General features: G+C 38.4%; 1 protein-coding gene across 14 annotated transcripts in view; it reads right to left on the bottom strand.

The window, feature by feature from the left end:
* HS3ST5 (heparan sulfate-glucosamine 3-sulfotransferase 5) overlaps positions 1 to 23,407 on the bottom strand; it is a 298,321-nt gene that overhangs the window by 94,757 nt on the left and 180,157 nt on the right. The gene's annotated exons all lie outside the window — the stretch shown is intronic.

Here is a 23,407-nt window from a genome sequence, read left to right as displayed (position 1 = left end):
AATTCCAATATACTCAAAGCCCCTCTGAAAGAAGACACTTACAATCAAATTATATAAAATGTACAAAATTATATCAACACTTTGCAAACTGTAAATTAAAGTATGAAAACATAAGCTCTTGTGCCAGTTTTTATAAGGTCGTTTTTTTCCAACTCAACGACATTCCGCTCTCTTCTTGTCTCCTATTCTGTGTCTGAGTTAATTGTAAATTGGCAAGTTCCCATTTATGCTCCTTGATTTATTCAAAAGATAATTTTAGGCTTAATTCTCAATATTAGCACACATTTTCCTTCTATTTTTAAAGAAAAAGAATCCATCTTTGCAAGTTCACAATTGTGTTTCTCTCAGTGTATTCACACATGCACAGCACACACCACTCCTAGGCTTTATTAACTATTATTAACACACCTACATTCTAAATGTCTTTACTTCTGACTCCAGAATTGTAAAGTTTTTTAGACCATAATTCACTAAAATTCAGTTGGAGATGAGATTTTAGATAATTAAAAATAACACTGTAAGTATATGAGCTAAGCAAGAATTGGTTTTTATAAAGAATTTGAAACTCCCAAACAACTCTACAGATTTGCTTTTCTCATTTTCTCAGAATTTTATCTTGCAGGGTAAGAAAATCCTCTGTGGATTTTGCTAAGAGCTTGTCAGATGAAGGGGTGTGCCCTGGTTCGGTTCTCTGCCTCTTTTTCCTGTGGCCTAACCTCCCAGCCACAGGCACCAGTCAGGGCTCACCTCAGCTGGAAGGGATGCAGGGTCACAGGATGCATCAGGTAACTTTTGCTACCTTGTCTTGATTTATTGGATCTCAGTTTTGCTAACTGAATTTGCCTTAAGATCTGGTTAATAATTTCCACACTCTTAGTTTGCCCATGTTAGTCCTAGTCTCCTCCAACTCCTCTGGTCCCTCTTGACTCTACAAAGAGTTGAAGTCTTAATCCCAGTTAATGGTGGAGGCCCTACACTTGTGCTTGAATATTCCCAGTCTCTCTGTTTAACTTGTCCATCAAAACACCCCTTTATTGCCCCATGTCTGTGTTAGTGGTAACATGGTTGCTGCCATTCAGAGTGGCCTCTGTTGTTTAGTCCAGACTTCCTCAGAGAACTTTCAGCTGATATGTAGCCTCCTGTATGTCCTGTGCTGGTGGGGTGTGCGAGACCCTGACACCGAGTCTGCTCTGCCTCAGCATAGCTAACAGAATAATGCTCAACAATCCCCTATTAAGTGACAAGAGGTTGGAATATTTACATATTCTATTGGAACTCTGTTATACCTCCTAATTTTCCAAATGTTGTTTCTATATCTTCATTTATATTCTCTTCCTTCTGGCCACTCTTTAAGGGCAAGAATTGCCTGATGCCCACTTTCATATTCATGTTTTCAATGAGGCAGACCCCCGTCACACCATATTGATGGAGAGATCAAGCTTTGGTCCTGAACTAACATATTTTGTGTTACCTCACTCTAGTTAACTCTTCTGTACTCAGAAGTGGCAGTATTGGTAAGACTATGATACTAGTACAAAAACATAAGGAATTTTCATCCCTGTTTCTTCTGTTTTAAGTTCCTGGTATCATCTTTTTGCCTTCCTTTTTTTCCTATTAGATCCAGGACTCACCTGGAATCAGCCACAATCGCTTTATTAATAGCTACTACCTCATATAACAACTCTGCAGGCTGGGAAAGATCAGGTCCATTTTGTAGATGAAAAATCCATGACTCATAAAGGTCAAGATTATTTTACCTTCAGATTTTTGCTATATAGGTCCCTTTAAGTGGGCAAGAGTGAGCAGGAAGGAATTACCTAGGAGACTCAAGTGGATTGAATGCACATGGGGTCAGCAGGGGGTTCAGTGAGGAGCACAGAGGATGACAGTGGGTTTTATTTCCTAGGTCAAGCAAGGGGGCAGAAGCAGAAAAAAATTCAGCTGCTGGAGACTTGGTTCCTGGACTTCAGGGTATTAATAAACGGCAGTGGGTGAGGGAGAAGAGATGGAAAAATCTGTGAGTGAAAGGCTATATGTCAAGAGTGTTTCATCTCATGGTGAGCTCTGATCTTTTGCAGTGAGACCAGAGAAATCTGTGATCTTTTATTGCAGCCTACCCTGGGGAAGGAGAGGGAAGTGGCAGCTTGCTTATTTTCTTTTTTCTTCTTTTTTTAAAATTTAAATTTATTTATTTTAATTGGAGGCTAATTACTTTACAATATCGTATTGATTTTGCCATACATCAACACGAATCTGCCACGGGTGTACACGTGTTCCCCATCCTAAACCCCCTCCCACCTCCCTCCCTGTACCATCCCTCTGGGTCATCCCAGTGCACCAGCCCCAAGCATCCTGAATCCTGCATTGAACCTGGACTGGTGATTCGTTTCTTATATGATATTACACATGTTTCAATGCCATTCTCCCAAATCATTGCACCCTCTCCCTCTCCCACAGAGTCCAAAAGACTGTTCTATATATCTGTGTCTCTTTTGCTGTCTCGCATACAGGGTTATCGTTACCATCTTTCTAAATTCCATATATATGTGTTAGTATACTGTATTGGTGTTTTTCTTTCTGGCTTACTTCACTCGGTATAATAGGCTCCGGTTTCATCCACCTCACCTTGGTTTCAAGACAAATCATCCAACTGAATCTATTTATAACAGAAAGGAAACCTAAAAGAGGAGTAAACGCATAAAACTTGGGTTGGACATTATTAAAGCAATATTAACTGTAAATGTGATTTGCTTATTAGATTTGAATAAAGTTCTTACACAGCCTATAGGACCCTACGATGTCAGACCATCTGCCCTATTACTTTGCTCGTCTGATTCAGTAGCTCCCTCGCCTTTCTCCATTCCCCTAACCCATTCATTTGGTCATTTTGGTCACCTGGCCTCCTGGCCTGGAAGAAGGCAAAGGTAGGAACACACAAACACTTGGCAAGTGCCTGACTCTGGGCTTTCTGGTCAGGCTTCCTCTTCCTGAGATGCAGTGCATCTTCCATCACATGTCTTCCCTGATAATCCCTCGCATCCCATCCCCTTGGCACTCCCTTTCTATACTACTTTGCCTTCTCTTTCGCAACTCTCCTTGTTATACACGTGTTTATTGTCTGCCTCCTTCATCCTTCACTCCCGGGAAGGCAGGCCATCTGCCATCTGGTTTGTGTACTACCTTTGACCTAGCATACAGGAGAGCCCTATATGTATAAGTAGTAGGTGCTCAATAAGTATTTGTTAGGACTTTCCTGGTGGTCCAGTGGCTAAGACTGCGCTCCGAATGCAGAGGGCCCAGGTTCAATCCCTGGTCAGGGAACTAGATTTCACATATTGCAACTAAGAACCGGAGCAGCCAAAACTAATAAAAATAAAATAAACTTTTTTTTAAAGAAGCATTTGTTGAACAACTTTATGCTGATTATTTTGTGGAATAATATCTCATGCTTAATGCTAATGTGTTTGATTCAATTATATATCCTGTTTGATTATGGTACTAAGTTTTAATATATCTCTCTCTCTTAATAAAATATCTCCCTTCTTCCTCAATCTTAAGTGGTCTACAGAGATAAGTAAAAAAACTGGCTTAAAGCTCAACATTCAGGAAACAAAGATCATGGCATCTGGTCCCATCACTTCATGGCAAATAGATGGGGAAACAGTGGAAACAGTGGCTGACTTTATTTTTCTGGGCTCCAAAATCACTGCAGATGGTGATTGCAGCCATGAAATTAAAAGACGCTTACTCCTTGGAAGGAAAGTTATGACCAACCTAGACAGCATACTAAAAAGCAGAGACATTACTTTGCCAACAAAGGTCCATCTAGTCAAGGCTATGGTTTTTCCAGTGGTCATGTATGGATGTGAGAGTTGGACTATAAAGAAAGCTGAGCACCGAAGAATTGATGCTTTTGAACTGTGGTGTTGGAGAAGAGTCTTCAGAGTCCCTTGGACTGCAAGGAGATCCTACCAGTCCGTCATAAAGGAGATCAGTCCTGGGTGTTCATTGGAAGGACTGATGCTGAAGCTGAAACTCCAATACTTTGGCCACCTGATGTGAAGAGCTGACCCATTTGAAAAGACCCTGATGCTGGGAAAGATTGAGGGCAGGAGGAGAAGGGGACAACAGAGAATGAGATGGTTGGATGGTGTCACCATCTCAATAGACGTGGGTTTGGGTGGACTCTGGTAGTTGGTGATGGACAAGGAGGCCTGCGTGCTGTGGTTCATGGGGTCGCAAAGAGTCGGACATGACTGAGCGACTGAACTGAACAGAGATAAATAATAAAATATAAATAGACATATAGATTAAAGGAAAAGGAAGAATATTGAAATAAAGGAGAAAAAAAGAAAAGTGAAGCCTGTGTTAGACTTAGAACACAATATTAGTTTTCTGTTCTCCATTTATAACTTGGAAAGAAAGAAAAAAGCCAAAAAAACAAAAACAAAAACTAACAAAGCAAGCACATCACTCTTTATTTCCATTACGTCATTGTGGAAAAACCTGGGATTGAACCCAGGTCTTGTTATTTATTAGTTGTGTACTTGGACAAATTACTTAATTTCTCAAGTGCTGAATTTTCCTTTCAGTAAAGTGAATATAATTGGAGTGTCAACCTCAGGGCTCTGCTGGAGATAAAGTGAGAACAGAATGCCCCATGCGCCCAGTAGGGGTGCTCACTCAGGAGGTGGAAGACGAGGGTGAGGGGTACCCTCACCCTCCACAGACCTGCCACAGACCAACTGCTCCACGGAGGAACCAGATGCTCAGCTCTGCTCTCAAGCACTGAAGCAACTGTGGGAACATGCCCTGTCCATGAAAGGAGCCATACTATCCACCTAAGTGACTTTACATATTTTTAAAAGGAAAAATTCCCCAAACGTGATCCTTTTCAAATCACTTTTAAACCCCAATCTCACGTATTAAACTGGGCTTGCACCTGGTGCCAAATGTGAGGATTAACACACCCCACATTTAGAGATGAATTGGAAGCAGTGCTTTCGCATAGCCTTCCTACACACACCAAAACTAATTTGCCATGCTTAACCTTGGTTCCCCAACAGGAGCTGCTGGTGGAAATGAAAGAGTGGTCTGGGTGGATGATACTGTAAATAACAGCCACCTGGAAAAAAATCCTGAGGAAAATTAATTTTCAGCAGTGGAACAGGGCAGGGGAAACAGAACTTGTTTCTCTGGCTTACGATTTATAACAAGTGTCCTCTTAAGTCACAATAATGAATCACTGACTTTTCCTCCCAGGAGTTTATTCTCTCTCCGAGATTGACTCTGCATATATGTAAATGAAAGGACATGGATCACAGCCCTGTCATTGTGAAGGGGCTTGCATAACTCAATGAAGCTATGAGCCATGCTGTGCACAAGACAGATGGGTCATAGTGGAGAGTTCTGACAAAACGTGGTTCCACTGGAGGAGTGAATGGCAAACGACTCCAGTATTCTTGTCACGAGAACTCCATGAACAGACTGAAAAGGCAAAAAGATATGACACTAAAGGATGAGCCCCCCAGGTCAGTAGGTGTCCAATATGCTACTGGAGAAGAGCAGAGGACAATTACTAATAGCTCCAGAAAGAATGAAGCTACTAGGCCAAAGTGGAAACCACGCTCAGTTGTGGATGTGTCTGGTGGTGAAAGTAAAGTTCAATGCTAAAAAGAATAATACTGCATAGAAACCTGGAATGTTAGGTCCATGAATCAAGGTAATCATGGACATGGTCAAGCAGGAGATGGCAAGAGTGAACATTGACATCTTAGGAAGCAGTGAACTAAAATGGATGGGAATGGATGAATTTAATTCAGATGACCATTATATCTACTACTGTGGGCAAGAATCCCTTAGAAGAAATGGAGTAGTCCTCCTGGTCAAAAACAGAGTTGACATGCAGTACTTGAGTGTAGTCTCAAAAACAACCAAATGATCTCAGTTCGTTTCCAAGGCAAACCATTCAACATCACAGCAATCCAAGTCTATGCCCCAACCACTGATGTTGAAGAAGCTGAAGTTGAACAGTTCTATGAAGACCTACAAGACTTCTAGGACTAACACTCCCAAGAGATGTCCTTTTCTTCATAGGTGATTGGAATGAAAAAATAGGAAGTCAAGAGATACCCAGAGCAACAGTAAAGTTTGGCCTTGGAGTACAGAATGAAGCAGGGGAAAGGCTAACAGAGTTTTGTCAAGAGAACACACTGACAACACACTGGTGATAGCAAATACCCTTTTCCAACAACCAAGAGACAACTTTATACATGGACATCACCAGTCAATACCAAAATCAGATTGATCATATTCTCTGCAGCCATAGATGGAGAAGCTCTATATAGTCAGCAAAAACAATACTTGGAGCTGACTGTGGCTCAGATCATCAGTTCCTTATTGCAAAATTCAGGCATAAATTGAAGAAAGTAGGGGAAACCACTAGGCCATTCAGGTATGACCTAAATCAAATCCCTATGATTACACACTGGAGGTGATGAATAGATTAAAGAGATGGATCTGGTAGACAGACAGCCTGAAGAACTATGGACAGAGGTTTGCAACACTGTATAGGAGTCAGTGACCAAAACCACCCCAAAGAAAAAGACATGCAAGAAGGCAAATGTGGTTGTCTGAGGAGGCTTTACACATAGCTAAGGAAAGAAAAGAGAAAAGCAGGGGGAAAGAGAAAAATATACCTATCTGAGTGCAGAGTTCCAGAGACTAGAAAGAAGAGAAAAGAAGACCTTATGTTCTTATTAAGTGAACAAAGCAAATAAGTAGAGGAAAATAATAGAATGGGAAAGACTAGAGATCTATTTAAGAAAATTAGAGCTATCAAGGGAATATTTTATGCAAGTATGGGCAGAATAGAGGACAGAAATAGTAAGGATCTAACAGGAGCAGAAGACATTAAAAAGAGGTGGCAAGGATACACAGAAAAACTATACAAAAAAGGTCTTAATGACCTGGATAACCATGATGGTGTGGTCACTCACCTAGAACCATACATCCTGGAATGCCAAGTCAAGTGGGCCTTAGGAAGCATCACTGAGAACAAAGCTAGTGGAGGTGATGGAATTCCAGCTGAGCTATTTAAAATCCTAAAAGATGCTATGAAAGTGCTGCACTCAATATGCCAGGAAATTTGGAAAACTCAGCAGAAGGACAGTACTGAAGAATGTACAAACTATCATATAATCATGCTCATTTAGCACGCTAGTCAGGTTTCACTCAAAATCCTTCAAGCTAGGCTTCAGCAGTACATGAATCAGAAACTTCCAGGTGTCCAAGCCAGGTTTAGAAAAGACAGAGGAACCAGAGATCAAATTGCCAACATCTGTTGGATCATAAAGCAAAGGAATTCCAGAAAACATATACTTATGCTTCATTGACTACGTTAAAGCCTTTGATTGTGTGGATTACAACAAACTGTGGAAAATTCTTAAAGAGATGGGAATACCATATCATCTTACTTGTCTCCTGAGAAACCTGAATGCAGGTCAAGAAGCAACAGTTAGAAGTGGGCATAGAACAACGGACTGGTTCAAAATTGAGAAAGGAGTTTGTCAAGGCTTTATATTATCACTCTGCTTATTTAACTTATATTCAGAATACATAATATGAAATGCTGGGCTGGGATGAATCACAAGCTGGAGTCAAGATTGCTGGCAGAAATATCAACAACCTCAGATATGCAGATGATACCATCCTAATGGCAGGAAGCAAAGAGGAATTTAAAGAGCCTCTTGATGAGGGTAAAAGAGGAGAATGAAAAGCTGGCTTAAAACTCAGCATTCAAAAAACTAAGATCATGGTATCCAGTCTCATCACTTCATGACAAATAGATGAGGAAAAATTGGAAGCAGTGATGGAATTTATTTTCTTGGGCTCCAAAATCACTGCAGACTATGACTGCAGCCATGATATTAAAAGACACTTGCTCCTTGGAAGAAAAGCTATGACCAACCTAGACAGTGTGTAACAAAGCAGAGATATCACTTTGCCAACAAAGATCAGATGTGAGAGTTGGACCATAAAGAAGTCTGAGCACCCAAGAGTTGATGCTTTTGAACTGTGATGTTGGAGGAGACTCTTGAGAGTTCCTTGGACTGCAAGGGGATCAAACCAGTCAATCTACATTTTCCTACCATGTCTGTAGCCATTCTCTCTCAGTGTTGTTCTTACAGTGATCCATGAGACAAGGTTTATTATTTCTCCACATTGCAGATGCAGAAAATAAGACTAAGGGAGATTAATAATTTGGCCAAATTCAGTTGGCAGAACGAGGATTCAATGAAATCCCCAAAGTTCTCCTCCCCTCCAAAACCCAATTCAACAAAATGGATGTGTTCAACAAAAATGTACTGAATACTTGTTTTGTGTAAAATAGCAAAAGAGATGTATACCTACAATCCCTGATTTACTCCAGTGAAAATAACCAGGAAATACTGAAGGGAGAGACTGTTTTGCATTTGGATAGTTATTACCAGTAGCCTGGCAAAAAGTATTGTGTTACATGAAAAAATATGATTGAGTAAACCAGAAAACTTTCCAGCTCTTCTACAGCAATTAGTGTAATTTCATTATTTAGCATAAAATGTGAATGCTCAGGTTCATTAACAGTCAAATCCAGATGCAAATGCAAATAGAGAAAATGGAAAACCAAATAGCAAACTCTCATGATTTGCCTTTTGTTGAAATTGATGCCAGTGCTCTCCACTGTAAACAAGTACTGAATTACAGAATTCTTGGCCTGAAAGAAACGTAGAAATTATTTGCTCCAATTCTCTCTGATTATTTTTAAGCTTGGGGTCCAAAGGAAAATAGTAAGTATAAGAGACTATCAGCACTCTGGTTGACAGTACCTATGAAGGCTGGACCAATACCTATCTTGAGATGCAGCTACTCAACTTCTAAGATAGTCCCAGCAGAAATGCTTTCACTTTTCACCAAGTGATAAATATGTTAATGTTCATACAAGCATTTTTTGGCAATAATCCTAAATTGTAATCAATCTAGTGATCAATGTGGGCTGGGTAAATAAAATATGGTATATTCAAATGAAGAAATATACCACGTGGCAGTGACAATGAAGTACAACTGCATACAACCAAGTGGATGAATCTTGAAAACATTATGCTGAGCAAAAGATGCTGTAATTTTATTATGATTTTATTTATATAAAGTTCAAAAGAGAGCCTAGTGTAATCTAAGATGTCACAAATCAGAAGAATGGTTATTGGAGCTGGGGTGGGAGGTGGTAGATGGAAGGAGACATGGCGTTTGTTGGAATGCTGGTGACTTTTGTCTTTTGATTTGAGAACTGTTACACAGACCTGCTCACTTTGTGACCAAGCATTGAGCTGTATACTTATTAGCGTGCATTTTTTCTGTCTGTATGCCATACTTCAATAAAATTCCACTCCCTGAAATAATGAAACTTTAGCACTCCTGTTATCAGACTGTACGTTATCAAGAAATTCTCTGGCACACTCAGAAATATTTATGGAATGTTATAAATCTTAATTCTGCTTAAACTAACATTTGTTTCAGTCATATTAACAAAAATAAATACCTCAATATTGAAAAGTTTGCTAAAGAAACAAATGTGTTTGATGAGAAAAAATACTATTTCTTTTGGCAAGCATTTGTGGGATTGGAGGTAGCAAATGTAAAGCTTCCAAAGTGTTACCAAATTTGTTTATAAGCTCAGTTTATTCAAGACTCAGAATTTGTGGAGTTGTATTTTTTAAGCTCTAGGAATAAAAATAATTGTAATGGAAATAAAGAATCCCTTTCTCAAATGTTGCTCTGGTTCCATCCCAACTGCACGTAGTTTACAATGCGGGCACGTGAAAAGCATCCCCAAATATTTGCTATATGAATAAAAGTAGAGCACAGTGAGTACTCTTTTGAATACATCTGATCAATCTTTCTCACATAGAGGCAATATGAGGATTTTTTAATACCTGGTAAACAGAAAATAACCTATACTTCTTTATAATTTTATCAGACAATAATAGAGAAGAATGACTGAAAAAAATCTCTATTAAGGTACTAATTAATATTATTTACAAAGTACCTGTAAATGATTTATGAAACTACAAATCATTTAGGATAAAGAAGCTTTCTTGCTAAAGAAAAACTTGGAACTTTTTAGAACCTTAGAAAAACAAAGAAAAAAATCCACCTTTAGAGAAAAAATTGAGACAGCAGTATTACTCTCCCTGAGAGTAATCATACATTAAACTGGTGTCAAGAAAACCTTAGAAAATATTAGCTTTCAGGGAAAAACACTTACAATTTATATTTTCTACTTTTAAGTAATTTATTCTTGCTATGACTCTAAAATCTGCCTAAACCACCATTAACATTTTAAAAGAAAGTTCTCTACTTCTTACCAAACAGAGATAAATAATGCCTGACAACAGCATTAGGGAACATAAACATAAAATTACCTGTTATTAAAAACTGAACACATTTTTCTCAAAGAAATATATTACTCAGCTGTAAAATAGTATGTTTGCCATTCACACTAATGTTTCAACATTATGGTTCAATCATCTAAAAGGCTGACATGGAAAATAATGGCGTAATAAACTAATTCATCATAATGTGCAAAAGAAACCGCTGGAATAAATTGTAATAACCTTTCAAAAACTAGCAGCTTTTAAAAGTATTAATTTCTACTCCAGATAATTGGAAAGGACACCTGGGTGGGTAGGCAATATTTTTTATGGGATTGCTCTGTCAGGAGCTCAGATTGTCTCTGGACTCAGCAATGATCATTTAGCACTAAATGACAGTGAATCTTGCAAATAGGTCTTCCTAGATGGTGTTTGTCATAAATTACCAAACTCAACTCCCCTCAAGGTCAGCCATACGAGAGGGCAGGTATCAAACGGCCTTTGCCAGGACCTAGCGTGGTCCTGGGGTTTCTCGTAAACGGACAATAGTTGTGTTGGCTGCCATAAAATCAACTTAATGGACTGACAACATAAATTACCATCAAACTTTGACAACATCCGTCTCTAGAAAACAACTGGAGAATGCTTTTATAACACAGCTGAGGAACATGGATAACAATATGTTTCGTCCTATACTAGATCATAAATATTCTTAACAATGCTAAGTGGGGAATGACTTAATATTAGAAGCCACGATATGTTTTACCTGATGCACTAAAAACAGTATCTAAGTAACATTAAAATGACACTTGCTATATTGATATATATAATGCAACAGAGAGTGAATGGGGGTGTTGTGTGTGTGTGTGTCTGTGTGTACGTGTGTGTTCATTCTAGGGAAGAAGGTTGCATTTGCCTGGCACCGGGTACTTTTATTAAACCTAAACAACTGAAAAGAATATTGATTTCTTTCTAGTTTCATTTTACCTATATAGTCCACTGAATCCACAGGAAAGATAGATTTTTCTGTTCTCACATCACCTTGGATGAATCATTTGAACTTACTTTCTCTATGGCTTGATTTTTCCATTTGTACAGTAAAATAATTATTACACAAAAACATTTTGAAGGCAGTGGAATTAATCCTTAGCTGCTACTGCTGCTAAGTCGCTTCAGTCGTGTCCGACTCTGTGCGACCCCATAGTCGGCAGCCCACCAGGCTCCTCTGTCCATGGGATTCTCCAGGCAAGAACACTGGAGTGAGTTGCCATTTCCTCCTCCAATGCATGAAAGTGAAAAGTCAAAGTGAAGTCGCTCAGTCGTGTCCGACTCTTAGTGATCCCATGGACAGCAGCCAACCAGGCTCCTCCGTCCATGGGATTTTCCAGGCAAGAGTACTGGAGTGGGGTGCCATTGCCTTCTCCAGAGGAGGCACCAAATAAACCCCAATAGTAGAGAATCATATTGATAATTTATTAAAATAATGTACTCTAGACAATCAATTCACTGTTTTACAAGTTACTTTGGTAGAAAATTAGCTAAACTAATAAACTGGAACTTTGGAGATAAATTAAATATCATTGTTTTGCTAAATTTTCTTTTATTATTTAATTTTTACCTCCATTCTGTAACTGTGGCTATTATGATGATGATGATGATGATGATGATGCATAGTTAGAATTATTCTCTCAGACATTTTTACAATTTTATTTACTATCTCTTAGAAAGCAGGACTTCACTGTAGATATTGCTTAAGGAAATTGCTACACTGAGTAGAAGTAAGGTCTTCCTTGAATCCAATGACATCTTAGATCATGAATATTGTATGTAATACACAATGAATTTTATGCACTTAATAAAAGTTCCCAAACAGAACTTTAAGTTAATTTTGTGCCTTTGTCTCCCATATCTAGTCATCTCCTTTTATGCTATTATTTTTTGCATGATCTCTTCCATTTATTTCTCTCCTTCTAGTCCCGCTGTCATTCTGTCCAGAACCTCATCACCTTAGACCTGAATTATTGTAGTAGTTTCTTTACTCTTGTTCTCTTTCCACCAATCCTGCCAAATTAATCTTTTGTAAAGCACTATTTTAATTACATCATTTCCCAGCTCAAAATTTTTCAATGACTCCCCACTCCCTGGGGGCCAAAGGTCAGTGTCTTCAGCTAGAATAGAAGACTTTGGGTATCTGGCCTCAATTCCTTTTCCAATCTCATCTTTTCCATTTTCCCTGCACAAACCTTCAGGATAATAAAGGTATTTGCTGCCTGGGTACCTGCATTACAAGCACCTGCCCAGCTGGTGCTATCCATCCTCCCGGCCTAGCTAGTTGCTTTCCTTCAGAAAGGCTTTTCTTCCCACTTCAACCCATAGTCAGCACCTCAAGCCATGAAACTGAAACATTCATTCTTTGATGTTTAACACGACTTATTTCACTGTTGCAATATTACTTAACCTCAGTTTCGATGCTTAATAGTAATCAAGTCTTTTCTCCCTGATTACTTCGTAAAGCTCTTTCAGGGTAAGAGGGGGTTAGAGTTCTTATTATCTGCTAATCTCCCTAGCACAAACTTATAAAAATAGTTGGCAACCAATAGACATTTGTTTAACAAGTGAATGTACAATACTGTTCTAGGCTTCTTGTAAGATTAGGATGAAAGCTATTCAGTTGTGTTGTAACTTGTAGTATTCCAGCATACCAACTTATGTAGATGAGGCAGTTTCCCTGAATTTATTAGATGTTTCAATTCTTCAGTTCTTAGTGAAATTCTAGATTATAAAACATAAGCTGGACACATGAGATATTTAATGTTAACTCTGGCTTTGATGTAAACACGAGCACTATTGGAACAAACACAGACTAGTGCATAGTCATTGAATTAGTACTAATTTTCTGGAGATCTCTTACTAACAGAAGCTCAGTAGCTTCCAAACAAAAATAAAATTGCTCTAAGAATAAATTCAGAGGAAAAAGATAAACGCAGCAGTCCACAACCTCAAATAAAAATCAGACATATATTGTAGTTTATAATAGTCTACAGAAAAAATGAAAGTGAAAGTTGCTTAGTCATCTCCAACTCTTTGCGACCGCATGGACTATACAGTCCGTGGAATTCTGTAGGCCAGAATACTGGAGTGCGTAGTCTTTCCCTTCTCGAGGGGATTTCCCAACCCAGGGATCAAATCCAGGTCTCCCACATTGCAGGCAGATTCTTTACCAGCTGAGCCACAGGGAAGTCTATAGAAAGATCATGGATTTTGGAACTTGACAAGACCTGAATTGGCAGCTTGGTTCTGCTACTTAGCAGGGGTGCTATCTTGAGTCAGTAATTCAATGTCTTGAACCTCAAACTTCTCACAAGGCAAATGGGAATATTAAAATTCAATTTATTTGAAATAAAAAGAATCCAAATTGGAAAGGAAGAAGTAATACTGTCACTGTTTGCAGATGATGTAATAGTATGTATAGAAAATCCTAAAGATGTCACAAAAAAACTACTAGAACTAATAAATGAATTCAGTAAAATGTCGTGATACAAATTAATATACAGAAATTTGTTGCATTTATACACATGAAAAATGAACCATCAGAAAGAGAAATTAAGAAAACAATCCCATTTACAATTTCATCAAAAAGTATACACATCTAGGAATAAATCTAACCAAAGAGCTAAAAGACTTGTTCTGAAAGCTACGAGAAAATGGTCAAAGAAGTTGAAGACAACACAAACAGAAAGGTACACCATGTTTATAGACTAAAAAAATTAATATTGCTAAAATCACCATACTCCCCAAGGCAATCTATATTGCAATCCCTATCAAAGAACTAAGGCGTTTTTCACAGAACTAGAACAAATAATGATAAATTTTGTATGGAAACACAAAAGACTCCAAATAATCAAAGCAATCTTGAGAAAGAAGAATAAAGCTGGCGGTTTCATGTGCCCTAATTTCAAACTATACTACAAAGCTACTATAATCAAAATAGTGTAGTGTTGGCACAAAAAGATGCATAGATCAATGGAACATAATAGAGAGCCCAGAAATAAGTCCATACTTATGCAGTCAATCAGTTGTGACAAAGGAGGCAAGAATAAACAATGGGGAAAAGATAGCCTCTTCAATAAATGACATTGGGAGAACTGAATGGCTGCATGAAAAAGAAGCAAACTGGACAACTTTCTCATACTATACACAAAAATAAACTCAAAATAAGTTAAAAACTTAAATGCAAGCCCTGAAAACATAAAACTCCTATGGGAAAACATAGGGAATATACTCTTTGACACTGGTTCTAAAAATACCTTTTTTAAGATTATTTTCCCTAAGGCAAGGGCAACAAAAGCCAAAATAAACAAATGAGAACATATCAAACTAAAACCCTTTTACTCAATGAAGGAAACTATCAAGATGAAAAGGCATCCTACTGAATGGGAGAAGATATTTGCAAATGATACATTTGATAAGAGGTTAATATCCAAAATATACAAAGAAATTATACAACAAAAATCAAACAAACAACAACCCAGTTGAAAAATGAGCAGAGAACCCAGATAGACATTTTTCTAAAGAAGACATACAGATGACCAGCAGACACATGAAAAGATGCTCAATATCACTAACCATCAGGAAAATGCAAATTAAAACCATTGAGGTACCACTTCACACCTGTCAGTATGGATATTACCCAAAACGACAACAAATAATAAGTGTTGGTGAGGATGTTGAGAAAAGGAAACATTTGTTCTCTGTTGGTGAGAATGTAAATTGGTGCAGCCACCATGGAAAAAAGAAAGAAGAATGGAACTGGAGGAATCAAACTGCCTGACTTCAGGCTCTACTACAAAGCCATAGTCATCAAGACAGTATGGTACTGGCACAAAGACAGAAATATAGATCAATGGAACAGAGATAAACCCACGCACCTATGGACACCTTATCTTTGGCAAAGGAGGCAAGAATATACAATAGAGAAAAGACAATCTCTTTAACAAGTGGTGCTGGGAAAACTGGTCAACCACTTGTAAAAGAATGAAACTAGAACACTTTCTAACACCATACACAAAAACAAACTCAAAATGGATTAAAGATCTAAATACAAGACCAGAAACTATAAAACTCCTAGAGAAGAACATAGGCAAAACACTCTCCAACATAAATCACAGCAGGATCCTCTATGACCCACCTCCCAGAATATTGGAAATAAAAGCAAAAATAAACAAATGGGACCTAATTAAACTTAAAAGCTTCTGCACAACAAAAGAAACTATCAGCAAGGTGAAAAGACAGCCTTCAGAATGGGAGAAAATAATAGCAAATGAAGCAACTGACAAACAACTAATCTCAAAAATATACAAGCAACTCCTGCACCTCAATTCCAGAAAAATAAACGACCCAATCAAAAAATGGGCCAAAGAACTAAATAGACATTTCTCCAAAGAAGACATATAGATGGCTAACAAACACATGAAAAGATGCTCAACATCACTCATTACCAGAGAAATGCAAATCAAAACCACAATGAGGTACCATTTCATGCCAGTCAGAATGGCTGCTATCCAAAAGTCTACAAGCAATAAATGCTGGAGAGGGTGTGGAGAAAAGGGAACCCTCTTACACTGTTGGTGGGAATGCAAACTAGTTCAGCCACTATGGAGAACAGTGTGGAGATTCCTTAAAAAACTGGAATTGCCTTATGACCCAGCAATCCCACTACTGGGCATACACACCGAGGAAACCAGAATTGAAAGAGACACGTGTATCCCAATGTTCATCGCAGCACTGTTTATAATAGCCAGGACATGGAAGCAACCTAGATGTCCATCAGCAGATGAATGGAAAAGAAAGCTGTGGTACATACACACAATGGAGTATTACTCAGCCATTAAAAAGAATACATTTGAATCAGTTCTAATTAGGTGGATGAAACTGGAGCCTATTATACACAGTGAAGTAATCCAGACAGAAAAACATCAATACAGTATACTAAAGCATATATATGGAATTTAGAAAGATGATAATGATAACCCTGTATGCGAGACAGCAAAAGAGAAACAGATGTATAGAACAGTCTTTTGGACTCTGTGGGAGAGGGAGAGGGTGGGATAATTTGGGAGAATGGCATTGAAACATGTATAATATCATATAAGAAACGAATCACCAGTCCAGGTTCGATGCATGATACAGGATGCTTGGAGCTGTGCACTGGGATGACCCAGAGCGATGGTACGGGGAGGGAGGTGGGACGGGGATTCAGGATGGGGAACACGTGTATACCAGTGGCGGATTCATGTTAATGTATGGCAAAACCAATACAATATTGTAAAGTAATTAACCTCCAATTAAAATAAATAAATTTATATTAAAAAGAAAGTAATACTTATGTAGAAAACACACACACACACAAAAGTAAGGAGGTTCCTCAGAAAACTAAAAACAGAACTTCCATCAGTCAGTCAGTCAGTTCAGTTGCTCAGTCGTGTCTGACTCTTTGCGACCCCATGAATCAGCATGCCAGGCCTCCCTGTCCATCACCAACTCCCGGAGTTCACTCAAACTCACGTCCATCAAGTCAGTGATGCCATCCAGCCATCTCATCCTCTGCCGTCCCCTTCTCCTCCTGCCCCCAATCCCTCCCAGCATCAGAGTCTTTTCCAACGAGTCAACTCTTTGCATGAGGTGGCCAAAGAGTTTCAGCTTTAGCGTCATTCCTTCCAAAGAAATCCCAGGGCTGATTTCCTTCAGAATGGACTGGTTGGATCTCCTTGAGTCCAAGGGACTCTCAAGAGTCTTCTCCAACACCACAGTTTAAAAGCATCAATTCTTTGGCACTCAGCTTTCTTCACAGTCCAACTCTCACATCCATACATGACCACTGGAAAAACCATAGCCTTGGCTAGACGGACCTTTGTTGGCAAAGTAATGTCTCTGCTTTTGAATATGCTATCTAGGTTGGTCATAACTTTCCTTCCAAGGAGTAAGCGTCTTTTAATTTCATGGGTGCAGTCACCATCTGTAGTGATTTTGGAGCCCAGAAAAATAAAGTCTGACACTGTTTCCACTGTTTCCCCATCTATTTCCCATGAAGTGATGGGACCAGATGCCATGATCTTCGTTTTCTGAATGCTGAGTTTTAAGCCAACTTTTTCATTCTCCTCTCTCACCTTCATCAAGAGACTTTTTAGTTCCTCTTCACTTTGTGCCATAAGGGTGGTGTCATCTGCATATCTGAGGTTATTGATATTTCTCCCAGCAATCTTGATTCCAGCTTGTGTTTCTTTCAGTCCAGCGTTTCTCATGATGTACTCTGCATATAAGTTAAATAAGCAGGGTGACAATATACAGCCTGGACATACTCCTTTTCCTATTTGGAATCAGTCTGTTGTTCCATGTCCAGTTCTAACTGTTGCTTCCTGACCTGCATACAGATTTCTCAAAAGGCAGGTCAGGTGGTCTGGTATTCCCATCTCTTTCAGAATTTTCCACAGTTGATTGTGATCCACACAGTCAAAGGCTTTGACATAGTCAATAAAGCAGAAAGAGATGTTCTTCTGGAACTCTCTTGCTTTTTCCATGTTCCAGCAGGTGTTGGCAATTTGGTCTCTGGTTCCTCTGCCTTTTCTAAAACCAGCTTGAACATCTGGAAGTTCATGGTTCACGTATTGCTGAAGCCTGGCTAGGAGAATTTTGAGCATTACTTAACTAGCGTGTGAGATGAGTGCAATTGTGCGGTAGTTTGAGCATTCTTTGGCATGGCCTTTCTTTGGGATTGGAATGAAAACTGACCTTTTCCAGTCCTGTGGCCACTGCTGAGTTTTCCAAATTTGCTGGCATATTGAGTGCAGCACTTTCATAGCATCATCTTTCAGGATTTGAAAAAGCCCAATTGGAATTCCATCACCTCCACTAGCTTTGTTCGTAGTGATGCTTTCTAAGGCCCACTTGACTTCACATTCCAGGATGTCTGGCTCTAGGTCAGTGATCACACCATCGTGATTATCTGGGTCATGAAGCTCTTTTTTGTACAGTTCTTCTGTGTATTCTTGCCACCTCTTCTTAATATTTTCTGTTTCTGTTAGTTCCATACCATTTCTGTCCTTTATTGTGCCCATCTTTGCATGAAATGTTCCTTTTGTATCTCTAATTTTCTTGAAGAGATCTCTAGTCTTCCCCATTCTGTTGTTTTCCTCTATTTCTTTGCATTGATTGCTGAGAAAGGCTTTCTTATCTCTCCTTGCTATTCTTTGGAACTCTGCATTCAGATGCTTATATCTTTCCTTTTCTCCTTTGCTTTTCGCTTCTCTTCCTTTAACAGCTATTTGTAAGGCCTCCCCAGACAGCCATTTTGCTTTTTTTGCATTTCTTTTCCATGGGGATGGTCTTGATCCCTGTTTCCTGTACAATGTCACAAACCTTAGTTCATAGTTCATCAGGCACTCTATCTATCAGATGTAGTCCCTTAAATCTATTTCTCACTTTCACTGTATAATCATAAGGGATTTGATTTAGGTCATACCTGAATGGTCTAGTGGTTTTCCCTACTTTCTTCAATTTAAGTCTGAATTTGGTAATAAGGAGTTCATTATCTGAGCCACAGTCAGCTCCTGGTCTTGTTTTTGTTGACTGTATAGAGCTTCTGCATCTTTGGCTGCAAAGAATATAATGAATTTGATTTCAGTGTTGACCATCTGGTGATGTCCATGTGTAGGGTCTTCTCTTACATTGTTGGAAGAGGGTGTTTGCTATGACCAGTGCATTTTCTTGGCAAAACTCTATTAGTCTTGACCTGTACCAAGACAGGCGGGTCATGGTGGAGATGTCTGACAGAATGTGGTCCACTGCAGAAGGAAATGGCAAACCACTTCAGTATTCTTGCCTTGAGAACCCCATGAACAGTATGAAAAGGCAAAATGATAGGATACTGAAAGAGGAACTCCGCAGGTCAGTAGGGGCCCAATATGCTACTGGAGATCAGTGGAGAAATAACTCAAGAAAGAATGAAGGGATGGAGCCAAAGCAAAAACAATACCCAGTTGTGGATGTGACTGGTGATAGAAGCAAGGTTTGATGCTGTAAAGAGCAATATTGCATAGGAACCTGGAATTTCAGGTCCATGAATCAAGGCAAATTGGAAGTGGTCAAACAAGAGATGGCAAGAGTGAATGTCAACATTCTAGGAATCAGCAAACTAAAATGGACTGGAATGGGTGAATTTACATCAGATGACCATTATATCTACTACAGTGGGCAGAAATCCCTTAGAAGAAATGGAGTAGCCATCATGGTCAACAAGAGAGTCTGAAATGCAGTACTTGGATGCAATCTCAAAAACGACAGAATGATCTCCATTTGATTCCAAGGCAAACCATTCAATATCACAGTAATCCAAGTCTATGCCCCAACCAATAATGCTGAAGAAGCTGAAGTTGAATGGTTCTATGAAGACCTACAAGACCTCCTAGAACTAACACCCATAAAAGATGTCCTTTGCATTATAGGGGACTGGAAATCAAAAGTAGGAAGTTAAGAAACACCTGGACTAACAGGCAAATTTGGCCTTGGAATACGGAATGAAGCAGGGCAAAGAACTGACATATGACCTAGCAATTTCACTTCTGGATATTTACCGGAAGAAAACAAAAACACTAATTTGAAAAGTACATATGCACATCAATATTCTAGGAAGCATTATTTACAACAGCCAAATATGGAAGTGACTTAAATATCCATCAGCAGATTAATTAATAAAGATGTTGCATAGACACACACACACACACACACACACACACACACACACAGGAATATTACTCAGCAATTAAAAAGAGAAGAAATCTTGCTATTTGTGATAATATGGATTGATCTGGAGGTTTTTTTGATAAAGTAAAATAAGCCAGACATAGAAAGACAATTACCATAAGATTTTACTTATATGTGGAATCTAAAAAAACAAAACAAACAAGCACAACAAAACAAAATGAAAGCAGATTCTTAGATACACCCATTGGGTTGCCAGAATGCAAGGTGACAGAGGTGGGTAAAACAGATGAAGGGGATTAAGAGGGACATACCTCCAGTTAATAAATAAGCTACAGGGATGTAATATACAACATAAGGAATGTAGTCAACGATAGCTTTGGGTTCTAGACTTATTGTGGTGATCATTTCATAATATTCACAGGTGTCAAATATAACACTGTATTTCAATTATATTTGAACTAAAAAAAAAACTTCAAAAATATCCACTTAATTTGAAAAATCTGAAATGATTGAACTCTTTTGAGCTGGTTATTAAGTAGATGAATTTAAAGTTCCTAGGGCACCCAGCCCAATACTTGGCATATCAATAAATGGTAGGTATTATTATTATTTTGTCTTCAGAATTTTCTTTTTAATTACCTCCAATCTATTATGGACTCAACTGGCTTCCTAACAAGATTCTAAAAGATTTGAGCTTGCATTTACTAGTTTACTAATCTCTTTATTAACTTCTCTGAACTTTCAATTATATAAGGATATATGGTGAAAAAAAATGTCCTTGCAGGGACATTCTGAAGACTGAGAGTAATCTATTTTAAAGTGTCTAGCATACAGCAGGCCCTCTATGAATGGAAGACAATATAATTCACATGAGTCTCCTCTGAAATGAGTACCATCCTACTATGTACTGAGGAACCCATGTGTATGAATATTTTTTAAGTAATGGAGGTAGAAAAACTTTTCTCTGTTATATTCTGGTACTTTTCAGAAAAACATAATTGGAATTATGAGAAATTATTATTAAAATAATATTCTTATAGTGACTTATAGTTTATGAAATACTTTTATAACTTAAGACCTTAAAAACATTCCCCAAATTAGCAATTTGTTGCTGTATTATTGAAATCATTATCTTTACCCATTCTACCATCAAGATGCTTAACAATTAACAATAATGCTAAACTGCAAATATTAAGGATGTTATTTCAGAAAAGTTCAATATGTTATCATCATAGGCCTACAGTTTTAGTAATACTTGACAGTTGATATTGGCCAGATGAAACTGAATAGTTTCTAAACTGAAAGCTTATCATCATAGCTTTTTCATATCAGCAGTAATCTTGGAAGTCTCCTCTAGGTAGGCTTTCACAAAACACACTTATGAAAGTGGTTTATTAATTTCTCTTTGACTCCTTGAATACTATGCAAAGTATCAGCTAGGTTAGCTGTTCTCCATTTTAACCTATTAAAATACAAAAAAAAAAAAAAACCCCAAACTGGCAGATGCTTTCTGGAACATAGCATGTAAACAAAAGAATAGAAAAAATGTGGGTAACTTTCTTAAATCTAAATAAATGTATTATGTGAGATTAATGACTTGTCCAAATTCAGTAGGCATGCAATTAAATGTTCAGAAATGGAAAGCACCTCACAGTCTTACAAAACTGAGCTGTATTTACTATCATAATAACTGAAGCACATGCTTAATAACTCATCAAATACATTTACTTTCTTCAACATTTTCAAGGTCAAAACCAGACATCAGGTACAACTTGAGTGCCATTAATTCCTCTGAAAATCTTTTGAAGGGATTGTTTCAAGAAGCAGCAGACAGGATCCCATTGAGGCCTATAGGATGCTTTAGGTACTTTGGGAGCTGGGCACTTACTTTTTGAAGCTTCTATTTTAAGGACAGTATTACGCTTAATCCTCCAAAGAAGCAGCTAGCCACACAACCACTAGAAATCAGACTGCTGCATATGGATGTCTGGTTCTTAGTTTAGTGGTTATGGCCATTATATCTACATTTTAGGACATGATAACTGCCACTTCGACGGCTTCTCTGGTGGCTCAGTGGTAAAGAAACTTCCTGCTAATGCAGGAGACACGGGTTCAATACCTGTATTGGGAAGAGCTTCTGGAAAAGGAAATGGCAACTCACTCCAGTATCCTTGCCTGGGAAATCCTATGCACAGAGGAGCCTGGTGGGTTACAGCCCATGAGGCTGCAAAAGAGCCGGACATAACTTAGAACTAAAACAACAACTGCCGCTTGGTAACTGGTTACTGAACAGCATTGGGTCAGCATTGGTACCAGAGTCATCTTTTCTAAATGTGTTCACTAAACTAAGAACCAGACATCCATATGCAACAGTCTGATTTCTAGTGGTTGTGTGGCTAGCTGCTTCTTTGGAGGATTAAGAGTAATACTGTACTTAAAATAGAAGCTTCAAAAAGTAAGTGCCCAGCTCCCAAAGTACCTAAAGCATCCCATAGGCCTCAATGGGATCCTGTCTGCTACTTCTTGAAACAATCCCTTTAAAAGATTTTCAGAGGAATTAATGGCACTCAAGTTGTACCTGATGTCTGGTTTTGACCTTGAAAAACCAGACCATGAAAACATGACCTTGAAAAAAAAAACCATGACCTCCACATGCATGGTTATTTCTTCATGCTTTTCTTTGCTTCCTTTCAGTATTTCTACCTTCCTCCCATCACCCACTAGGAATTTCAAATCATTTGGGGATTTCTCCACTGTTTCAATGTTTATCTTTACCAGATCTGTAACTATATGTCTATAATGTCAGTGGTAATTTCAAATATTTTGATCCTCCTAATAGTCTCATGGGATGAGGAAACTGAGGCATGAAGAAGTTTTATGATGCGTCTGAGATTTGGTGGCATAGTCCCTGCCTCTGAACTGAGCCCTTGCTTCACCGCCATCACTATGCTATCATTTGCTTGGTTCTCTGGACTTGTGTTGGAAATTCTTCCTTGCCAGCTGTGTGATTTTTACAATAAGTTAAACTCTCTGAATTTTAGCTTTCTTGTCAGTAGGGTGACAAGATTCAACTTAACCAAGGATTTATCAATCATCTATTACATCCTAGCACAGAGCTAAGTGCTATAGTTCTCTGTTACTCTTGAAGTAACAGCCGCCAAGGAATTTTGGCAGTGAGAAGAACAAGAATTGTTGATAATTTCCTAGAAAATAGAGAGATTCCAAGAGAGGCTAGTCTG

The sequence above is a fragment of the Bos javanicus genome, chromosome 9, assembly GCF_032452875.1.
Source record: "Bos javanicus breed banteng chromosome 9, ARS-OSU_banteng_1.0, whole genome shotgun sequence".
Taxonomy (NCBI): Eukaryota; Metazoa; Chordata; class Mammalia; order Artiodactyla; family Bovidae; genus Bos; species Bos javanicus.
The sequence above is the reverse complement of the archived record's forward strand: the minus strand, read 5'-3'. Positions and strand labels throughout refer to the sequence as shown.